This window comes from Notamacropus eugenii, chromosome 5 (genome assembly GCF_028372415.1).
Source record: "Notamacropus eugenii isolate mMacEug1 chromosome 5, mMacEug1.pri_v2, whole genome shotgun sequence".
NCBI classification, from domain to species: domain Eukaryota; kingdom Metazoa; phylum Chordata; class Mammalia; order Diprotodontia; family Macropodidae; genus Notamacropus; species Notamacropus eugenii.
Window position 1 is genome coordinate 447,769,852 of NC_092876.1, and position 25,143 is coordinate 447,794,994.

Below are 25,143 nucleotides of genomic sequence, written 5' to 3' on the forward strand. Positions count from 1 at the left end.
CACCTCCAGAGAAAGAACTGATGAAGATGAATTCAGAGGAAAGCATTTTTTAAAACTTCCTTTGTTCTTTTTTTGTTTTTTTGCTTGTATTTTTCGCAACATGCCAAATATGTAAATATATTTTTCATGGCTTCATATGTATAACCTATATAAAATTGCTTGCCTTCTTAAGGAGAGGTGTGGAACAGGAGGGGGTAGAGAATTTGAAATTCAAAATTTAAAACAAATGAATGTTTAAAATTGTTTTCACATGGAATTGGAAAAAATAAAATTGTGAAAGAATCAAAACAATGATGATCACTCATCACTCATTGAAAAGTAGTTCCATGAGTCTGGATAGGGGAGGGACAATATGGGAAAAGAAGCAAAACATAACTTTGTTCTTTAAAGAAACTGAAGCATGGGCAACTCATACCAAAAATGTGTCAAGTGCAGCAAAACTGCTATTCGATGCACTATTCTCACTTTACTCAGTTTACAGGTTCTCTAACTTTTTACACAACTGGGTGACTTTTTTTTTTCCTTTTAGCTCCTGTGGTATCTATACAGACCATCCATTCTATGCCCTAGTACCTTATGGTTTTGGTGACAAGACTGGATGATTATCTTGTTCTGTGGTGTATGGCCCATAAAATTATGACTATCATAATTCATTTGAATGTATTTCTATTTTAGTTACTATGTCTTTTTTATGATGTGTATAAGGATACGTTTCTTCTTAGAACTTTTAAGTTACATCCTTCGTCTGGGAATCAAATTACTTAACACTGCTTTTTAAAAAACATAAACATAGGTTTACATTTTTGCATACCTATATTCATAATTGATGCATTTCTCCCATGTTTGGAACTTTATATATATATATATATATATATATATATATATATATATATATATATATATATATACATATATATATATATATATGTATATATATACATATATATATATATATATATATGTATATATGTATATATATATATATATATATATATATATATATATATATATATATATATATATAAAATGGATGTTTTATTTCTTCCCTTCTTTAGCAGAGTCTAAGTTGGCATATATGTATAGAAACTCAAAGGAGAAGACTCTAAGTGTCTCCATCAAAGGCCTTTGATCTTTACTCTAAGAATAAGAATTCAAGGCCATCCTTCTGACACTGGCCATGCAATTTAAAGTCAGTTCTCCCTGGGAAATCACTTGCCCATATTAATTAGTTACCATATTGAATATCAAAATAATTTTAATTATTTCTTACTTCCACCCTCGAACCTAGCTGAAGTTGAAGGAAATGCAGGGAAAATATTTACTAACCCTTACTGTGTGTCAAACACTATGCTGAATTCAGGCGATATGAATAAAAACATTTAGAAAGTCATTTGTCTCAAGGAGCTCTTGCTATCATAGTGGGTGATAACCTATAAAAAGGATGCTTCTTAGATTTATAGAAATGTAGCATCACGCTCCCATTTCTAGTCAGGAATAGGAGTTCTATTATTTAATAAATCTTTACATAACATTTAAGTTTTGTAAGTTACTATATAATTCATCACTGGAAAAGGCCTTCGCCACCAAATATAGGACTTCACACAAAAAATGATTCTAATAACACTGGAAAGTGAATTATGTTATCACTCACGATCTATCAAATTAAATTTACTTTTAAGAAGTTATTAATTAAAACTATGATTTGCAAAAAGTACAGTATGTCTACTTCAATCTGAGAAACGTAAGCATAACTATGGAGAAACTTAGTTCTGATCGAGTTCAATTAACCACTTTTGAAGCTAAAATGAGTCAAAGTCATAAAAAAACTTTACGAATTTAGGATAAAGAAGTTAACTTTGTCCTTTTTCTAGGCACAAGAAGTTTCCAAAGACCAACTAAGTTGGGTATCAAGCATGAGATGAGGTCGATCATGAACCTTACATGTGATTCAGCTTCAAGCAGATGATCTTGAGCCAGTTCAAGTTAAAAGACTGAAGGAAAGAATCCAGGTCTGCCAAGTTTTGATCTGGAAGTACTTCAACAACACTGTACATAGGAGAGCTGGTATTCGAATTCAATACATGTTCATTTGGCCTTCAATTTATACTTGGTTCTTTTTCTTTTATGAATCTTCACTCCACATGTGTTCACAAGTTTTGCATCTCTACATCTTCCTCTTAGAATTACCATACTCCTTCAAAGCAAAGTTCAAGTACTCCTTCCTATTGGAGGCCTTTCCTGATTGCCCACCGTGTTCATGTTTTCTGTTTTTTGAAATTATTTTTTTTATGCTGTATATTGTGTTTGGGAGGTAAAAGGAAGCCCTGATTGATTCTGTGAACTTGTTAATCAACTATGCAGCTTTGTTGGAAAAGCACTTTTCATAGAAACACGTCTCATCTACTCCCTTGATGAGTGACACACAAGAAACTCCACTAACTGGTCCACAGATACTTGGGTTAACTTCCAAGATGGATACTGATGTATAGTCAGGAGGTGACAGATGCAGGAATTAGGGGAAGGTCAGTATTAAGTTTAGGTAAGACAAGGTCATTGAACACGAGGTCATGTCTTAGAAGCAGCTAAAGTGCTGCAGTGAATAAGAGATCTGTGTGAGAAATTAGGTAGACCTGAGTTCAAATCCAGTCTCAGAAACAAACCGAGTATGTCACATTAATAAATTCTTGGGTTAATTCCTTCCTTCTTGCCTCAAGGTACTTAAAGCCTATTAGGACAGTGCAAGAATTGAACAGATAACTGATATAAAATAATGTATGATAAGTTCAAAGGAATAAGTGCTACATGAACCCAGAGGAGAAAATTTGGTTAGCAGGAGTCAGAAGAAGGGTTTATGGAACAGGTGGATTTGTGGGTCTTAGTTATTGCAAACAAAAGGGGAAAAGCCATGGAATCAGAAAATGTAAGGGTATTTAAAGGCAACAGAGAGTAATCTAGTTTGTTTAATCTTTTTTCTTGTAAAATATATTTCCATGTTACCTATACTGCAAAAAGGGAAGAAATATAAAAGGAAAATTTTCTACTTCAATTTGTACTCCTAGGTCATCAGTTCTTCCTCTGTAGATGGATAGTATTTTTCATCATAAATCCTTTGAAATTGCCTTGAATCACTGAATTGACAGAAGTAGTTAAGTCTTCCATAGTTGATCATCAAAATAGTATTGCTCTTACTTCGTACAGTGATCTAGCTTTGCTCATTTCAATCTGCATTAATTCATATAGGTTTTACAAGTTTTTGTGTGACACCATCCTTCTTGTCATTTCATATAGCACAATAGTATTCCATGACCTTCATATACCACAATTTGTTAAATCATTTGCTAATCGATGAGCATTTCCTTAATTTCTAGTTCCTTGACACAACAAAAGTGCTGTTATAAATATTTTTTGTTTGTATAGATTCTTTTCCTTTTCCATTGATCTCTTTGGCATACAGACCTAGTACTGTTGGGTCAAAAGATATGTACAGTTTTATAACCCTTTGGGCATAATGTAAAAGTGTTCTCTAGAATGGATGGACCAGCTCACACTTCCATCAATGGTACAAGAGTATCTCTACTTTTCCACATTCCTCTCTAGCACTTTTCATTCTCCTTCTCTTTCGTGTTAGTCAGTATGATCTGTCCTAATAATGATAAAGTTCTTAGGAGTTACATGTATAATCTTCATATATAGGAATGTAAACAATTTATCCTCACTAAGTCCCTTAAGATTTTCTTTCATGTTTATTTTTTGTGCTTCCTTGTATGTTTGAAGATCAGATTTTTTATTCATCTCTGATCTTTTCCTCAAAAATGATTAAAAGCCTCTATTTCATTAAATGCCCATTTCCCCCCACTAAAAATATCCATTTCCTTCTCAGTTTCACTGGGCAGGATTTTTGTTGTTGCTTTAATCGTAGTTTCTTGGTCTTCCAGAATATCATCCAAACTCTTCCTGCTTCTACCTGATAGCAGACTCCAGGGGCTCCTGCCTGCAGCTTCTGTTTCTTGAAATACAAAGCTTAACAGGGCTATAACAATATTTATACTACACACACACACACACACACACACACACACACACACACACACACACACACACACACACTGTTTCCAATCAAAGACTCTTGATTGATTCAATCAAAGGCAAAACTCAATCAATACTTGATTGGCTTAAACTCAATCCAGAAAAACAGAAAAAAATTCCTACTTTGCTTGCCATTACAGCTGAGGGAAAAGGAAGAGAGAAAGCAGTGAGGAAGGGAAGGTGAAAAAAAGAGTGAGAGAGAATAGACAGAGAGATGGAACCAGAGCTAGAGAGTTAGTAATAGACACAGAAATAGAGGTAGACACAGAAACAGAGGGAGATAAAGAAAATTAGACACAGAGAACCATCAGATGGGGAGGATGGGAAAGGGGATTGAATGGCATTCAGAGAAATTTATGTTCTGCTATGCATATGGCATGTTTTTTTCTAACTTTTTATTTAAGTTCCAATATTTAATTTTATGATATGCTTTTGTTTTTTCTCTATTCTGTATTTGTGTTCTGGTATTTGAGTCTATAGTAAAAAAAAAAAAGAAATAGATATCTGTTTGATTTAAGAGCACAGAAATAAGATCAATGAATAGAAGTAATATTGGAAAATATAGCAACAACAGCAAATTCTAATAATTAGAGATGTTAAAAATGGAATTAACTATCTCTAGAAGGTTGCAAAAAAGGTCCTAAGTAAGACCCATGTGCTACAGGTCTTTAAAAAAATGTCCTATGACAACTTTTTGAGGATCATTTAGATATGATCCATGGCTTAGGTTGGAGTTGAAACGTTATGAATTCTATTTCATCTTGAAGATTTTATTGTATTTTATTAAAAACAACAGCCGCAGAGCAACAATAGAAATAGCAGCAGCAGTCATGTTACCCTTTAGGATGGAGGGTACGCTGAAGAATTGTAAATCTGTAATAATAAGACCTACAAATAAAATGATATCTTGGAAGTTTGAATCCCTTGAAGAAATTAAATTTAATATACTTTTAAGAATTATCTCCAAATAAGTATTTGATCACTTCATCCTTCACTGTCCTTTCACTAATTAGCTAAGGATTAACCAAATACCTAAATTTTGTAGTCAAATAATATAGAAATCTTATTGTTATTGCCTTCCTGCCTCCTAAGACCAGGAAGTTGAAAGCTGAGACATGCTTCTGACAGTTTCTTTTGATCACAAAGTATATTGGTAAATGGTTCATTTAGTGAATCAATATGGCAATGACACTGTGCCCTTTTGTTCCATTATAATACGTTGGACAGCATTATATGGAAAGCAGATTTTTACTTTTGGAGCTTAGCCATAAGTCAGCAAGTTTTTATTAAACACTTACTATTGTCCAGGTAGCATGCTTGAATTAGGGAGAGAAATACAAAAGAAAAAGGTTGTTGCCTTCAGGGAACTTACATTCCATAGTGGGGAGAGAGGTCAAGAGATACAGAATATTGACAGATAAATAAATATAAGCTAGAAACAAAATTAAATTTTAGAAGATGCTTTTCCTGTCCTCTCTTTCCTTTCATAAAGTATATATCTATATCTTCATATAAAGCTATCATTTTAGGTTTGCCTCAAAGTTCTCTTGTGGTCAGTTGGAATGGTGTATACCCATTGTGAGGTGGGGAGGATACACATAATATAAACACAAATAGGCAATTGTTGTTGTTCAGTTGTTTTCAGTCACATCCAATCTTTATGATTCCATTTTGGGTTTTCTTGGCAAAAATACTGAAGTGATTTTTCATTTTCTTCTTAAGCTTATTTCACAGATGTGGAACCTGAGGCAAATACAGCTAAGTGACTTGCCTAGGGTCATACAGCTAGTAGGTGTCTGAGGCCAGATTTGAACTCAGAAAGACAAGCCTTCCTAGCTCCTCACCTGCCACTCTGTCCAGTGCACCACATAGCTGCCCCCTTTTGAGAACTTGACCATTAAAAAGCTACGATGCTGCCAGGGAAGATCAAGACACAAACTTGGAAGAAGACAATGAATTAAGAGGAATGTAAACAAAGCCTCAAAGAAAACTATCAATTAGACACAAAACAAACAAAAGTTCCTGGAAGAGCTAAAAATTATTTTCAAGCTGAAATATGATAGAGACGAAGTGTTAAAGAAATGACATCAAAAGAAGAAAATTATGAAAAGACAATTCAGAGGTTGATCAGAAAGGTATAAAAATTATAAAAACTATAACACCTGACAAAACAGTACTGACCAAATGGAAAAAGAGTTTCAAATATTCACCGATGAAAAAACGTCCTTAAAAAGAAGAATTGGCTAAATTGGAAACAAAAGACATACAAAAATTTCCTGAAGAAATAATTTCTTCAAAGTTAGAATTGGGCAAGTGGAGGCTAATGACTCGATGAGACACTGAGACACCAAGCACAACAAACTTTAGAGGAGAGACAGGATAAAAAAGAGAGAATAATGAACAGAAGAAAATACAATTGAGGAAAATACAATTTTAGTAATTATAATAGTGAATGTAGATTGGATGAACTCACCCATAAAACAGAAGTGGATAGTAGAATGATTTAGAAACATGAATTCAACAGTATTTTGCTTACCAGAAACATTTAAATAGAGAAATGCATACAGAATTAAAATGGGGCACTGGTGAAGAATGTATTATGCTTTAGGTGAAAGAGAAAAGTCAGGGGTAGCAATCCTGATCTCATGCAAAACAAAAACAAAAATAGAACTAAGTCAAAACGATAAGCAGGGAAATGACAACTTGCTAAAAGGCATCATAGACAAACGAAGTAATCTCAGTGTTAAACATATATAGACCAAATGGCATAGCATTCAAATTCTTAAAGGAAAAGTTAAATAAATTGCAGGAGTAAATAGTAAAATTATGCTATTGAAGGACTGTAACATTCTCCTCTCAGAGCTAGGAAAATCTAACCATAAAACAAGGAAAAAAGAAACCAAAGAGTTGAATAAAATCTTTAAAATGCAGATATGATAAACTTCTGGAGGAAACCGAATGAAAATAGAAAGGAGTACTACTTTTCTCAAGCTATACATGGTATCATCACAAAAATTGACCATATATTATGGAATAACAGCCTTATGACCAAATATAGAAAAGCAGAAGTATTAAATACACCCTTTGCAAACCTTCGTTCAATAAAAATTACATTTAATAAAGGACTATGGAAGCATAGATTAAAAGTTAATTGGCAAATAAATGACATAATTCTAAAGATTGAATGGACTAAACAAAAAATTATAGTAACAATTGGTAATTTTATTCAAGGGAATGACAACAATGAGAAACGTTTCAATATTTGTGAGATGTAACCAAAGCAGAACTTTGGAGAAAATGTATTTCTCTAAATTCATACATACATCAATAAAAGATAAAAACTTCAGATCGGTGACTCAGCCATGCAACTATAAAAACTAGAGAAAGAATAAATTAAAAAGTTCCAATTAAATTCCAAAATGGAAATCCTAAGAATCAAAGGAGATTAAGAAAATTGAAAGCAAGAAAACCATTGAAATAAATAAAACTAAAAGCTGGTTTAAGGATGCATTTAGAATTTCTATATTTAGTCCTGAGGCTACTATGCTCTAATATGTGGTCAGTTTTTGTAAATGTGCCATGTACAGTTTGGGAATAAAAGTGTACTCCAATAAAATTGATAACACATCAGTTAATTTAAAAAAGAGGATGAGAAGAAAACCAAATTACTGATGCCCAAAATGTAAAGAGTGAATATGCCACCAATGAAGATGAATATAAAATTATTAGAAATTATTTTGTCCAACTACATTACAGTAAAACTAGAAATCTAAGTGAAATGGATCAATATCAAAAAAATATAAATTGCATGGATTAACAGAAGAGGAAATGACTCACTAAAACAACCCCATCTTAGAAGGAAAAATGAGCAAGTCATCAATGAGCTCCCTAAGAAAAATATCCTCAGGATCAGCTCTATTAAGAAGTAAATTCTACAAACATTTAAGAAATAATCACAATAAGTTATAATTTATTTCATGGAAATAGGCAAAGGAAGCATCTTACCAAATTCCTTTTGCGATACAAGTAGGGTTTGAACCCTAAACTAGGGAGAACAAAATCAGAGAAAGAAAAGTATAGATCAATTTCCTTAATGCCTATCTATGCAAAAAAATTTAAACAAAATACTACCCAAGAGTTTATAGTAATATGTCGCTATGACTACTTGGGATTTATGCTAGTAATGAAGGGATGGTTCAGTTTTTAAAGTATTATTATAATTAACCACATCACTAACAAAAACAACAAAAATCATGCAATTACATTAACAGATACAGAAAAAGACTTTGACAAAATTCAATAACCATTCCTATTAAAAACATTAAAAGAAATAGGAACCAATGGAGTTTTTCTTATATGATAAGTAGTATCTATCTAAAAACATGACCAAGCATCATCTACATTGGAGATAAACATGTAGCCTCCCTAATATGATAAGGAGTGAAACAAGGATGCCCATTACCACCATTTTAATTCAATATTGTACTAGAAATGCTAGCTGTAGCCATAAGAGAAGAAAAAAAAGAAGTTGAAGTAATGAAACAACATGAAACAAATTATCATTCTTTGCAGATGACATGATGGTTTACTTGGAGAACCTTAGAGAACCAACTAAAAAAAAGTAGTTGAAATAATTAACAACTTTGACAAAATTATAGGACATAAAATAAACCCGCATAAATTATCACCAATAAAACCTAGCAGCAAGAGATAGAAAGAGAAATTCAATTTAAAAGAACTACAACAATATAAAATACTTGTAAATCTTCCAATGAACCATATGAACATAATTACAAAATTTTTCTCACAAATAAAGACAGATCTAAACAATTAGAGAAATATTAATTGATCATGGGTAGGTCAAGCCAATACAATAAAAATTTCTATCCTGTTTAACTTTACTCATTCTGCCCTAGATTTCAAACTACATTATAAAGTGGCAATCATCAAAGAAATCTGTTACTATCTAAGAAATAGAATGGTAGCTCAGTGGAGGTACACATTCCACAGTAGTAAATTACCTTAGCGATCTAAGTTTGATAAATTTAAAGATTTGAACTTTGAGGGTAAAAACTCAATATTTGAGAAAAAATTGCTGACATGACTGGAAAGCAGGTTGACAGAAACTAGGCATGGATCAACATCTCACACTGTATAGCAAAAGGTCAAAATGGATAAATGATTGAGATTTAAAGGAAGTAAATTATGACAGCAAGGAAAAATGTAACTGTCAAATCTATGAATAAGGGTAGGGTTTATGATCAAACAAGAGGTAGAGAGCACTGACGGGAATAAAATAGATAATTTTGATTATCCGAAAGAAAAATGTATTTGCACAAACAAAACTAATGCAGCCAAAATTAGAAGGAAGCTAGAAAAAATTAACAGTCAATTTCTCTCATACAGGCTTTATTTCTCATGAAGATGTAACTGAAAGAAATTTTTAAAAAATAAGAGTCATTCTCCAGTTGATATGTAATCAAATAATTTAAAAAGATGGTTTTCAGAAGAATGCTATCAAGAGTCACATAAAAATATTGTAAATCACTAGTGATTAGAGAAACTAAAATTAAAAAAAAATCTGAGCTACCATCTCACACTTAATTAAATCGGTTAACATGACAGAAAAAAACGGCAAATTTTGGAGGAGATGTGGAAAGAATTGACATGCTAATGCACTATTCATGGAACTGTGAACTAGCCTAACCATTTTGAAGAATAATTGGGAAAAAGCTTATCAAATTGTGGAATATGTTTATTATGATTTAAGAATGGATAAGTAGAATGATTTCAGAAAAATTTCAAAAGACAAATGAACTTATACAAAGTAAAGTGAACAGAACCAGAAAAGCATTGTACATAATAACAGCAATATTTTAAGGATGATCAACTATGAAAGTCTTAGCTGCTCTGATCAAAACAGTGAGTTAAGACAAGTCCAAAGGCCCATGGCAAACATTGCTCTCCCCCTTCAGAAAGAGAACTGATGTACTCTGAATGCAGAGTGAAGGTTACTTTTTCACTCCCTTTATTTTTATTGTTTTATTTTGTTTGCATTTTCTTTTGCACTATGGCTAATATGGAAATATGCTTTGCATAACTTCAACTATATATTTGATATTAACTTGCTTGTTTTCTTAAAAAAGGGTTAGGAAAGGGAAAAAGAGAATTTGGAACTCAATTTTTTAAAATGTTAGCTAAAAGTTTGCTCTTTTTTTTATATGATTGGGAAATATTTATCAAAATAAAATTTACATATATGTATGTAAAGTATCTGGGTTTTATATATATGTACACATAAAACCCAGATACTTATCCTTATTCTAATGAGCTCTGTTCCTCCTTAGATCTATTGAAAATGGGCCCTTTGTCTTATAGACTCTGATTGTGCTCTTTGAATTTCAATCAGCATTTTCAACAAATTTGTGTAAATTCTTGAACTTTCCAAGAAACTCACTTTAGCTGAGATAAGGTTTTTGAAAGAATATAGCAAATTCCTTGCAGATATTTCCACTGCAGGCAAGCCTTTTTCCTGCCCCCTCTTATTCAACAAGCTGAGAGAAGACATTGACCTACTTCTTGATTTTCCCTGCTGTTTCCAGACCATTCCCTTTTTCTCTACCAGTCAGTAATCTTTTTCCTTTTATAAAAAGCCATATACTCTCTTGAAACTATACACTTTTCTTGTTCTAATTATCTCCCAACATCTTGAACAACTTTGCAGTTTTTGCAATGATTTTAGCACTTTAATCAAGGTCTTCTTTCCAGCCATAATTCCTATCATCATCCCCTTAATGTTCACATTAACTGATCCCCTAACAACACAGCCAAACTATTCTTCATCAGCTTTAATGATTTCCTTCTCTACTCCACTTCAGTCATAGACCAATAAAATTTCACCATAGACCACATCATCTCTTGGAATTGTATCACTTCTAAGATTATGACTTTGATTTTGGATTATACATCCAAACTTTTCCTTAAACTTGTCCCATTCTGTCACCTAATAAACCCACTTTCCTAACTTATCATGAGACAGTTTTGTGAGAAAATAAAGGAAAATTGTTAGATGTTTTGTCAGAGGACTTGGTATCAAATCCTGGTTTTATCTTTTTTTATCCGAGTGATCATGAACATCATTTCATCATTTGCTATCCACAAAATTCAGGGATTGGAAGATATTAGAGCTCTAAATTTGCAGTTTTCTGTTCCTGTCCCTGAACTCATTTTTACTCTTCCATTTTATCTTTTTTGCTTTGACTTCACTTACCTTCATACCCAAATGTGACTCTTGACTCTGCACTTTTAACATCTTACTAACCTTTGACCCAGAATACCTTTGTCTGTGATCTTCTGACATTCCTGACTTGTTAATATTCACCCATGGTTAATTTTTGACATCTGATTTACTTGTTTCTGCTTCCAAGATTCTGAGAATGGCTGAATATGGTTACAGAATAAAATTGATGTCACATCTACAAATCTATGGTGCAGAGCATCAAGCAAACCTTTTCTGCTCTTCTTAAAATCATTCCAATTTTATTGTATCAATTTTCTTTCATACCAACTGTTTAATTCAATTCAACAATTATTTTTCAATGCCTCCTATATACTGCGAAAAGAGGTAAAACATTTTGCCTTGTGGCTTCTGACTTCATCATTCAGCTGAAATTATTCTCTTCCAATGTAGTCTTTTCTTATTCTTCATCCCTCTCAGTCGATCTTCTGTAGTCATCAACTTCTGTTTTTTGTGACCAGACCATTCGTCCTCATCCTTAGGGAAAAAGTCTGGGCAAACTGTTGTGTCCATTCACTTCTACCATCAAGTCAGTGACAGAAGAGAAAGTCGATATTAGATGAATGAAAGAAGGATGGATGTATGCAGGTGGATGAAGAAAGCTTATATAAAATGCTTAATATATAAAAAAATATTGCTAAGCACTGGGGATACAAACCGAAAAGCAGGGGGTCTCTACTTTTAAAAGGTTCATTCACTAAGGTGTGGAAGCAATGAGGGAAAAAAATTGGCTAGCAGAACTTGAAAACTCTTTTGCAGGATTTATATACTTCATTTAAAGACAGTACATACTATTTCTCAGCACAACATTTTGTCTCTCTAGTGTATGCTCAAATGAATATTCATTAAATGAATGAATGAAATGCTTCAGAAAGAATCTTTTTGTAATATAATTGATGGGAAGAGGAGGAATCAGAAGATAGGAAGATGAGCTAAGAAAGTGCTTGACAAATTCACAGTAATATACATATACATATATATACATATATATATATATATATATATATATATATATATATATATATATATATACAGAGAGAGAGAGAGATAGCTATATTTTAAAATCATGAAGTGTAATTTTTCTAGAAATATCTCTGCCCAAACTATATATGAGCATTTATTTTTTCCCACTTATATGTGCTTGAAAAGAATATATAAAAAACATGAATAGTGTTACTAGACAGAATTTGAATCCTAAACTATGGGAGGATAGGGTGTGTGTGTGTGTGTGTGTGTGTGTGTGTGTGTGTGTGTGTGTGTGTGTGTGTGTGTGTAGTCTTGAGGGGGACCTGATATAGGAAGCAACACCAGAAAATTCTGAATCATGAGGAAGTACCTTTTGGTAGAAATGGAATTTTGCTGAAGACTCATTTGAGGTGGAGAAGGGGAAGGCAGAAGGAACAGACTGGCTTTGGCAAGGCACGATTGAACAACATGATGTCTTCAATTAAAAATCTTTCCCTGAAAGCTGAAAATGATCATTTTGGCATGAAATTTTGCAATGACCTCAAAGATCTAAAGAAAATTTGTCAAATTCTAAATAAAGATGGTTGTAGTAATCCAGTCAAAAATAATGTTGCCGTAGAAGGTTGTAATAGTTGAAATATAATGGATATAGACAAATATGGATATTGTAAGGAAAAAGGCAGAAGTAGATTTTATTCTTTCACATCAATCTATCCGCAAACATTTATTAAATACTCACTGTGTTAGATATTGTGATAAGCACTGAGGATACAAAAAGAGGCAAAAAACCAACTCTTCCCTTAAGGAGATTACAATCTAATGGGAGAAAACATTCAAACAAATATACACTAACCAAGTTTTATATAGGATCCATAGGAAATGATTAACAGAAGGAAGGTATTGAAATTAAGAAGAGTTGGGGAAAGATTTTTGTAGAAGGGGATTTTAGTTGGGACATAAGGGAAGTTGTGGAGGTCAGAAGCTAGAGAAAAAGAAAGAGTGGTTCAGGTATGGGGGCATAGTCAGTGAGCTCTTGAAGTTGAGACATGGAGTTTCTATGCACAGGAAAGCAATTCCATTAAGTCGAAGAGTATGTGTATTGAAGTAAGACATAAGAAGACTGGAAAAATAAGAGAGGACTAGATTATGAAGGACTTTCAATGCAAAGAGGGAACTTTATATTTTCTCCTGGAGGTTATAGGAAGTCACTGGAGTTTATTGAGTATGGAGGTGACATCATCAAACCTGCCTTTTAAGAAAATCACTTTAGAACCTTAATGGAAGATGGATTGGAGTGGGAGAGACTTAAGAGAGGTAGACTCAGCAGTATTCCATTTTCAGTAATCCATATGTGAAGAGAAGAGAACCTTTAGTAGAATGATGACAATGCCTAATTGGTCCTAATTGGTGAACACCGTAACACACATCAAGAAGTGAAAGTCCTAAACTTAAACACTGAAAGGTAGAAGCTTGGACATGGTGATCTGTTAAAAATCAAAACTCAGTCATAACTCAGATGCTTCCAGTAAAAATCATAGCTACAAAGGAAATATGAAATAAGATGCCATCTGAATCCAGAGAAAGAAGTGATAAATGGAAATATATATAGAGTGTTATTACACAAATGTAAACATCTGTGTCTAATGGAAGCCATGGAGGGAGAAGGGGAAAGAAGGGGAGCTAAGAAACAAGGGACCAAAATGAAGTTACATGATATTTTTATTATGTGTTTAAAAGGAATAACAAGCTGTATGAAATAGATTTGCACCTTCATGTACAATCCTTTTTTTTCTATTCTACCATGCTATGGAAATGCTCATTTTATTTCTTACGTTCATAATAAAATAAAGAAAAAAGAAAAGAAAAAGAACAAATTTCAGCATCGTCTTCTTTCTTTTTACTACCAGCAACACTGCTTTGGGATTGGTTTAGACTCTATTTCATACCTATTCAAGTCTTTATTTTACCCCCACCTCCACCTTGGCATTTTTAGTTTCCTTTTGTGTATTATCTTCCTCTCTTATAATGTCTTTGAGGTCAGGAACAGTCTTTGCTTTTTATTTGTATTTGTGTCCTCAACACTTAGCCCTGTGCCTGGCACATAGAAGGTACTTGAATGCTTATTGACTGACTTGTCTGACTCTTTCCAAAGAAGGCTGGAGATCAGGCAGGAGACAGCATAAGAAGGAAAGTGAAAGAGCACTAAGGAAGATCAGTCTTCTCACCGAAAATTTCCCTTACATAAAGTCTAAGTCTTTTCTTTTTAATTATATAGAGCCCTTGATTCTGAGGCTAGAGAGAAAAGTCTCAGGACTTTTAAGGTGGATAGGACCTCAGACATCACCTTTTTCCTAACTTCAAGTTTCAGCCATTGGGTGGCTATGTTTATAATTATCACAGAGGTTACAAACTTATATCATGTAGGAAGATGGATTTAGACTGGACAAAGTCTTTAGATCATTTAAAAGGATGTAAACAAAGTCAGTATATTCAGAAGAGATTCCTCTTTCCACTAAAACTTACCTTTCTGCCTAGCTTCTATTATTTCTAAGGAACCACTGACCTTCCTTTCACCTAGGTATGCCACCACACATATATAACTCCACAACCTCTCTCATAGCTGCCTTCTCCCATTACATCAATTCATGAGCTTATCTCTTTTATGTGGAATATTGCAAGAGATTCCTAATTGACCTCCCTGCCTCTTGTCTCCCTGTGCCAGCGCACCTTCTATATAGTTAACGGGATTTTCCTAATATGAAAGTTTGAACATGTCAACCTCCTACTCAGCAATTTCAGTGGCTCCCTACTGCTTGGCAGTAGCTTTCCACATCTGATTCTAGCTTATTTATTCAACATTGATATACTTCACTCCCTCTTCTCAACTATTACACTATTAAATCAGACTTATTTTTCCTCAAACATTCAATCTTCAGCCTTCATGCTTTGCACTAGTTTGTTCCCCTTACCTGGAATGCACACTCTTGATCTATATCATTCCAATTCCTTATTTCCTCCAAAGTCCATCACACTTTTCTTCATGCCCTTTTTATAGCCACTCCCAACTGCCAGGTCTCCTTTCCCTAAAAGTCACTTTATCTCACACACACACACACACATACACACACACACACACACACATCTTCATCATGTAAGCCTATCGAGGTCAGGTACTGTCTTTGTATCTTTAGAGTCTTGCACAGTATCAAACTAAAAACAAAACAAAAGAAAAATTGGTTTATTCATTCACTGAACTGATATCTTGCAAAAATTTGATCCATAGCTCCATAAAAACCTAGGCAGCATGGAAGAATGATGGTCCCCATATATAGAAGACAAAGAAGAAATGCTAAAATGAAGGCAAATCTGTCCATCCTTCCTTCATAGTGCACAATTTAACAAGGGGGAAACATTTGTGGTCATTGGCGGAATGTTGGTACGTATATTCCAGTACTTTTGATCACTGAGACTGTTGATATATTATTCCATATTCCCTTTGACCACCCCATCTAGTTATTTTTAAAGATAAAAGCAAGAGTGTACATTCATTGGTGGCCTACCATTTGACTTGATCTAGGTAAACACCCTTCACTACAGCAACATTGTCAAGATATGGCCTTAACTTTTGTTGAGTAATTTTGGAATTATGCTGAAAAAGTTAATAAAATGTCCACACCATTTAACCCAGAGCTCCCAGGGTAAGGGATAAATGCTGCTAGATCACACAGTCTCTCATTTGGTTTTATTATTAACTTAAATCTGGATACAAGATATTTTTATCAAGACCTAAGTAAGATTTCCTACGTAGAAAAAAATTTTTTGACAACTTTCCCATATAAGAGACTGGTCTATTTTAAGCTATAATTGTTAGAATAAATTTAAATGAACTTTTGAGCAAGGGATTTTGGAATTCCCTTTGGGCTCTCCCAGCCTTAGGAGCTAATTCACACCAGGAAGCATTTTCATTTAGTAAATCTCTTCAGAATTATCTAACGTTTAAGTTATGAAGAGGTGAAAAATGTGAAGCTTTTTTTTTTTAATGAGGCAGACATTTAATATCTGTGCTCATTCAAAGTGATTAAGTTTCATGTCTCAGAAATGATTGCTTAAATACCTATTTATTATTGCAAAATATAATGGTAAATCACAAACATATGATATATAATAATTCTAATTCTATAAGGATATAATTATTACAGAAATAGTTTTCTTTCCTCCCCCTCACCCCACAAAGTGAAGGAAGAAGAATTTCATAAGATAGGAGAGGGGGCATATTCCCAGGACATAGTACTTATTAAAAAAAAAAAGATGGTATTAAAACCAAATCTAATTTTTCATTAATTAAACCACATATTTATTGAATACAGCCAATTAAAATTTTAAATGTATTGTGTTTTTTTACAATATAATGAAATAATATTTATATCAATTGAAAAACTGTTTCAGTTATACTCTGTTTTTGTGATCTCCTCACTTCATGATTTTTTTTCCTCTTGTTTTGAATAAAACTTTGTAATTTTTTAAAAAAATAGCATTATCTCTTTTAATTATAAACCAAAGTACTTAAGAAGAAGGGATTTGCATTTCCTATGGAATTATTAATTCACTCTTGACTTGGTTTGAAGAAGCTTTACAAAAACCCTTGGATTTGATTATTTTCATATTTGAGGATTTTCTACCCTTCAATATACTATAGAATATTCAATTACTCATTAATTAATTTCCATACTATTTAATCTGCATTTTTTGTTACATTGACTGACATCTTCTACGTAACTGTGCTTCCAAAATAGAGCATGGTCATGTCTTAGCAGTTTATTTTGCTTACATCTATGTATGAAACTCAAGAGTTCATCACAATAACATACCATAATTCTCCAAGATATACCATAGAAAAGTAGACAAAAAACCCTCATTTTATTATTAAATAGCTTTCTTTTTCAACCTGGCCTTGTTTGCATGTTAAAATAGTGGAGAACAGATTTAATTTCCTCCTCAGATTCATAAACAAAATTAAACTAAAAAACATTCTTGAATGATTGCTATTTGCAAAAGGAACATTTTAGAAAAACTCTATAATATTCAAGAGCGAAGTCTTAGAGAAGAATGAAGACATAGCTGCCCTGGGTGTACTGCTTAGAACTGAGGCTTACCATCTTAGTGGTGAACAGTTTGTTGGTTAGCAGATTTCCATACATTATACTCCTTTTCATATTAGTGGTCAAAATGTCTTCACACAAATTCACTCTGCTATTCATTTCGTAGTATTGTGTATAATTTTAATATGTGCATGGGAAACTCCTAAGACGAGACTTTGCTTTCCCTTCTCAAAACAATGCTCTTGTAAAATCTGTTGACAATAAGTATAGTGGCATCTCAAGATCTCTACCTCTGTCAATGCATTTCCTACTATGAAATATTGCTAGAATCAATGTGCTATTGCTTTTAATACTCTCATCAAGATTGCCCTCAAGGTCTGCAGACTATTTTCATAAAAATTGTATAGGTATGAGAAATAGGCATCTGAGTTAGTAGTAATTAATATCCTGTTAGAGATTTTTCCATACTTTTTGAATATTCCATTCCTTTCCATACTTTAAGAAATTATTCTGTCAATATTGGCAAATATTGTCACTGTCAAAATTGTGTTACTCAACCAGTCAATAGCCCAATATGCATGTATCATGTATTTACTTTATTACAGAAATTGTGCTAGACTTTACGGATGTGAAGAAGAACATGTAGTATTCCCTGTACTCAATGCTTCTCTTAAAGGAGATAATATGTGTATAAAAAGCATATAAAAATGTAAATGGAATAAATTCAAAATGATTTGTTGGTGGGCAGGGCATACACTCGCATCTGGAGAAGCAGGAAAAACTTCATACAAAATATAATTTCTGAGCAGAGTTGTGAAGGAAATAAGGGATTCTAAACAGTCTTTAGCATTCTAGACATAGAAGAAAGATGTCACATGGAGACAGACATGGAAAATAATACCTCATATGTGTGGAGTTATTGTTAGAAGTCCCTAAGATCCCTTGAAGGGGTGTATGAGGTCAAAGTAATTTTCAAGAAAATACTAAAATATTTTAAAATCTAATACAGTACCCATTGATACATATAACCCATGGAAACAAAAGTGTTTGGATGTAGGTTTTAGTAATTTTTAAGAGTGTAAAGAGTATTTTAAGGGTTCTGACACCAAAACATTTCCAAACTTCTGATATAGAGAAGAGAGTGTTATGGGGATAGATTTGAGGGAGTGAAATCAATGAAGATGCTTTTTTGTGCTCCCAGGATGACTTTCCACTGCATATACTTTGTCTGGTTCAGCTGCTTTTCCTGTCTGTGTCCTCTTCAGTGTCTTTTTCGCTTGTTCTATTAGCACATCCAAGACTATGATGTTAGAGTACAACTGTGATGGAGTTGTTATTATTGATGGGGGGAAGAGTAATTCAAGTCTTGCAGATCTTTCCCATTTTTGCTCTGTGTCTTATCCTTCACATAGATTCATATTTGAATGACCCCAGGAAGAATTTATTTAGTTTGATCTCAAAAACATCTTATTTTTTCCCTTTCATATCTTCATGCTGTGTTATAAGGAGATACCATCCAAGGTTTTCCATTATTTTTCTCCATAAGGTCTTACAAACAAGTTTATATTCTACAGTGGTTTTGTCCTTGGTCTATCTCTTGCTATATAAAATAATTGTTTCCTGTGGTAATTTTTAGTTTCTTTGGGTCTTCTCATTATAGCAATAAATTTACTTGGATTAAATTTCTATATAAAATTGTCATATTTAGTATCATTCTTCCCTCCATACATCTTCCTTTCCCAGCATCAATAACTTATTTAAATAGGTCACATTGGAGTTGTTTCAACTGCACAGTATAATTTTTCTATTTTTATTTTTCTGAGCATTATAAACATGCACACATATGCATATTTATAATGCTAGGTTATAATTGTATATGCATGTATTTGTGTATGTGCGTGTATCCCTTTGTTTCAGTGTCAGTGGTCTGATTTTGCATAGAAATTGGACCTAAGCATGATTCTCATATCACTTCTCAGTGTCCCTTGAATTTATGATTTAGACGTGGATAGTGGGTGACAAAGTTGCTAGGTGGCACCTGTTTCCATTGCAGTGCTTTGGAATGTGTCTGGTATTGCCTCTAAATGGGTCTCCTTTTGCCCTCATGTACAGCCTTGCTCTGTGTACTGGAGTGTTGCTTGCTCCTCAGGCACCTGACCTGACCTAATCTCCATTGTCAACAGACATTTCTGCTTGTCTTCCTTTGATGACCTAAGCTGGAAGAATTACTCTCTGTGACTTTTTTTCTGGATTTCTTCATCAGAATGCAGTGTGGTGCATTTTCTAGATCTTTTTAGAGGAATTTATTGGGAAGGTAGCTAGACTCTAGTGCTTCCTACCACTGCCATCTTAACTTTATGTGTGCACTCTGACGCCTTTCCAAACATACTCCCCTCATTAATATGGAAGGGTCACACAATACTGTACCATTAATGCTACTTGCAGGTGCTGTGGAGGTATAAGACCAATAACACCAGCACAGGGAAGGGCTGCTAATGCAGGTTCTTGATCTGCTTTTCTAAAGGAAAGACATGTTCAAAGGAGTTAGTATTCTTACTCTTACTTTAATTAAACAATGCAGACAAGTAGAAAGAAGTTAGTATCCAGGAAAGAATCCAATAGACAGGGCTTCAACTGTCTAAACAAGTAATAGCACAATTTACCAGACTAGGAAGCACCAACATCTGAGTTCTCAAATCTGGGGGGGTCCCTTAACAACCACTACTCAGTCTTATGTGGCCAAATCACAAAGAAGCTTTCTTCCCATGAGTGATCCCCAAAATAAAATACCAACTTTCCAGTATATATATATATATATATATATATATATATATATATATATATATATATATATATATATATATATATATATATATATATATATATATATATATATATGAAAAGCTTGAAAATCTATATGTTTCATCACTTAATTGGATCCATGTGACCCAGAGCCTAGCTGACTCTGCTTCAGGGCTCTTTGTGATTCAGAATACGCCACAGCTGTGAACTAAGCTGAAGTTCAAAGCAGCAACACATCCATGCCTGAAATAACTGTATACCATTAGTCCTGGGAAAATGGCACTTATTCCGAGGCACAAGGGAATGAACACATGTGGTCACTTAGGACTATTGAGGAAGATCTTATATTCCATTAACCCTACATTCAGCCCCAATATCTTACATGTTCATAATATAGGCTGATTGGCTGATTGGACTTTAGGGGCAACTAATATCAGGATAGGCATTAACATCTCTTGTCAGATTAACATAATTCTCATAACAATATAAAAGGAATGATCACAAAATAAGTTCATCATGAGTTTCACATTTGCAAAATATGTAACAAAACACCTTATTACCAGGGTGGCCACATTGGCTTTAAACAAACACAAAAGTTTATAGCAACATAGCATAGCCCCCACCTTATACTTCTTTATGTAATCAGAGGATCTCAGGCCAGGTCTTCCCTTACATAGCATATCCCAGAGAACACAACACACTTCACCCCCAGGTCACAGTCAATTCAAAACAAAGCATTCAAGTACAGTCCTCTTGGGGGTGTGTCCTCCCTACACTGCCATTGCAGGCTCCCTCCTGGCACTGTCAGGTGCACACGGGCTCTAATGAGCCAAAGAGTACAAGTGCTTAACACTGCTCCAGCACCTGCTTCCAAGATGTGAGGTAAGGCTGAATGACAGCTAAAAAGGTGGTCCCCAGGGTTTATGGCACTTCTTCTCATCTCCTTATAGACAACTCCACCTTCTAGGTCCCAAACCATCCCAGGGTGGGGGGAGAGGCAGGAAAGCATGCTCACTGCTCCTGCCCTGTTTCAAAGCTTCCTCCACTCAGAGCTGATTTTCAAGCTCCAAGGTTCCTCCTCCTGCAGAGGGTGACCATTCTGGCTCTTGTCATGTCTCACCTCACCAGCATCCACAAGCAGCCTCCAGGGTCTCTTGATCTCAGCTTCTGTCTCTGGCCTGCACCACCTCAACTCTGGGACAGTTCATCCTCATGGAGGAAGGGGTGTATGGAGTTAATGCTGTCCTGGGATGGGGGGTGGGGAGAGATGGGGAGAAAATTTTGAATTCAGATTCTTGTGGAAGTGAATGTTAAGACTGAAAAATACTATATACATATATATGTATATATATGTATACATATATATATAGCAAAAAAAAGAAAAAAAACGATTGAAATGAATTTTCAGAGAAACACTTGAAATCTTGAATATTGTTTTGTATACTATATATACTTTATACTATACATATAAAAATTTATTATGGAAGAATTGGTTAACTGAAAATGAAAGAAATATTGAAGGAAATACAGCCTCCAGATCAGAGTTTTAATGTAAGCTTCAATTAATTTAATTTTTTTTCATATTGAAGGTAGTCTTTTCTCAATAAACCAGAAAAAGGCTAAAAGCAACCCACTGGAACTTAGTGTAACTTTTCATTACATATAAATTATGTAAAGTTTATTTTACATTTTTTGAAGAATTTCCCCTTCCATGAAACAGCAATAGCTTATCTTTTTGGATAAAGTTTCTCTTTCTCTGTCATAAAATATATTGTTTATTGATCCAATCTTCAACAATTAAAGTTATTAAATCATACAGTGATCTCAAGAGAAGAATGCCCAGTAAAGCTATGCTGATTCTCCTTCTTTTCCCTTTTTTTCTTTCCTTTTTCCTTTTCCTTATTTTCCTCATTTCTTTTCTTTCCACTAATATTTTTTAACATAATATATGCATAGCATAGTGCTAGATGCTTGGTAGAATACAAAGAATTTTAATATACACTTTCTTTCTTAAGAGATTTTACAGTATGAGATCAGTTTTGGGGAGGAGGCAACTGGTAATTGTAAGGAACATAAAAGGCCTCACTTGGAAGCTATCTCTTGAGCGGAATTTTAAAGGACACCAGGCATTCTAAAAGTCAGAGGGGAGATGGGAGGGTATTATAGGCAAGGGAGATAGTCAGTGCAAAAACATGAAGCCTAATTTTTGACATAAACTTAAAGTAATGGATGATCCTTACCACATTCCTCAGTATAGAGTGAATTGGAATTTATGATGTTGCAGCCCTTTGAGATGGCATAGGTTGTTTCATCCTCCTCCAGAAATGCGTTTAAACTTCTAAATTCTATGTATTGTAAAAAAATAAAATAAATAAATGTTACCTAATATATTATTTCCTGCAACCATCAACTCTTGGTTTGGTCCTCAGATTTTTTCCCCCTTGAAATGTACTTATGTTAATAGGGCTATTATGGATATGTTCAGTAGGCTGAAGAAATTCCCATTGGTTGAGACTCTTCAAAAACTTTGAGACTCTAAGTTTTGATAATGCCTCCAGAGGTGTGGTTAAGGCAAATCTCTACACTTCTCCTCTCCCCCACCTCCTGGATGCTCAGGTTTCTATTAGCTAGCATAATGATGAAAATAGTAACCTTGGATTCTTTTAAAGATGAAATTTTATTGTTCTCTAAATTTCAATACTTTACAAGGTATTAATTTTGAAATCTACACAACTTTAAAAACCAAACAAAAATTATTCCCTTCCTTATATTTACTTTTATTCTCTTTCAGAAATTAAATGTCATTTGGCAAAATTAATTTTTCCAATTTTATTAATAATCATTTATTAAATAAAAATGACAGTTCAGTTAAAAAAAGACTACCATTCTCAAATATATCAAATGTCTCAAAAAAAAGAATGTTTCTGGTAAACAAGGAGCCAGGCCTATCAATAAAACATCCTGTTTAGAGAGTTCTTAGATGTGAGTTTTGTCATTTTTCAAGCCCTTTAAAGAGTTTTGTCACTTTTCACTTGTAATGGATATTAGAGAAAATCTGCCCTGGCTCAGTGACAGGCAAGGACTGAAAAGGCTTTGGGCAGTCTTGGGAAATTACAAAAATATTACCATTTGTCAGAGATAAGTGGCTTCAGAGTCTAGGGGAAAAACTTAAAGCTGGGTTGAGTAGATCTCCAAAGGTTACAAACCAGTACTACATGACTTAAAATGTATAGTACAATAAGTCCATTCTCAAACCCTACATAACCTCCTCTAGAAATATAACCACAGTAGAGGCTTATCTGCTTCTATATGAAATCAAGAAAAATGACAGTTGGAAAGTTTCTTTTTCAATATAAAATCCTTCTCTCTGTAGTCCTAATTTCGTGCACTACTTTTTTTCCAATTTGCTTCATCCATTTCAATAAGTTCCATTACCAATATGATATGGATACTATTATCATTATTTATGATCATCTTATATGTGTGCAATGCTTTTATCTATTCTCATCCACCACCTCACTCTGGGCTCATAAAAATTCTATGAGGTCAATACTGTATTTGTTTTCCTATTTGAGGATAGCTCCAGGGACAGATGGTATCTGTTGTTGAAGGACCAGCTTAATTTAGTATGAAGAGACTCATTACCAGAAAGTTGGCCAATAAATGATGACAATTTTGTCCATGGTAACCTATTAAGCAGGCAAGGACCAAAGGAAGACTCAGTCCTCTTGGGATGGATTAGGAGAGGATGTGGACTAGGTCTATTAAGGATGAAAAATAGTGGAAAGTCTGAAATCTGTGTGGCTGGAAAGATTATCCATACTTTCGGGATGATGAATCCAATAAAATGTTTAAATATTAAAAGACAAGCCCACAGCAAAAAGGCTTAAAACTTACAACAATAAAAAGGTTGGGGAAGTTTTACATTACAAACTAAACATACACACACGCTGCAAACTATATAGATATACAGAAAGGAGCAAGTAGTAAAACACATCGTTTCAGATGTCTTTATATAAATGTCCAAAATTTAGCCTACAAGCAGGAGGACCAGAGGTCCTAACATCAGGAGGGAAATTTTAGCTCATAGATGTTGAGGCTTAGAGGGATGAATTCCATGACTAAAAAGTAATTCTAGGTGTATAAGCCTTACTTAAAAGAAGCAGAATAAGTAAAAATGTGATGGTTGCATTTAAGTTAAAGGAAGTGTACTCATGGGAAGAAATACAGAAGTAAAAGTGGGAGAGCATAGTGGAGAACATTTCGATGAAGGTCATCGGCAAGAGAAATAAAAGTGATTTTGGAATCAAAGTAAAATATAGATAAGCTGTACAAAAAGAAAATGTAGATGTGCATTTAGGCAAGCTCATATTTGGCAAACACAAGTAATGGGAGGTTTCCAATATCTAGACATCATCTGGTACTCCATCTCCATAAACATAATACCTCATCATGTCATGATCCAGTCTTCAAAAGGTGAAGAAATCAACAAGAGAAATTCTTTACTTTACAAAATTCTCATTAGGTAAGATAATTTTATTGTTGGAGTGTAAGTCATAGGGACTTTGATGTTGGTTGGGGCAGGGGTGGAGTTACCTTTACATTTCAGGAGAGGAAATATAACCAGGAAGGCAATAAGCATTATTAAGCTGCCTACTATGTGCCAGACATAGTGCTAAGAGTCTTAAAAATATTGTCTCATTTAATGCTCACCACCCTGTGAGGTAGGTGTTATTATTATTTTTATTTTTTTTTTACATTTGAGGAAACCAAAACAGAGGTTAAGTGACTTGTCCAGGGTCATACAGTTGTAAGTATTCAAGGACATATTTGAAGTCATACGTTCCTAACTCTAGGCCAAGCATTTTTATCCACTGTGCCATCAAGTTGTCT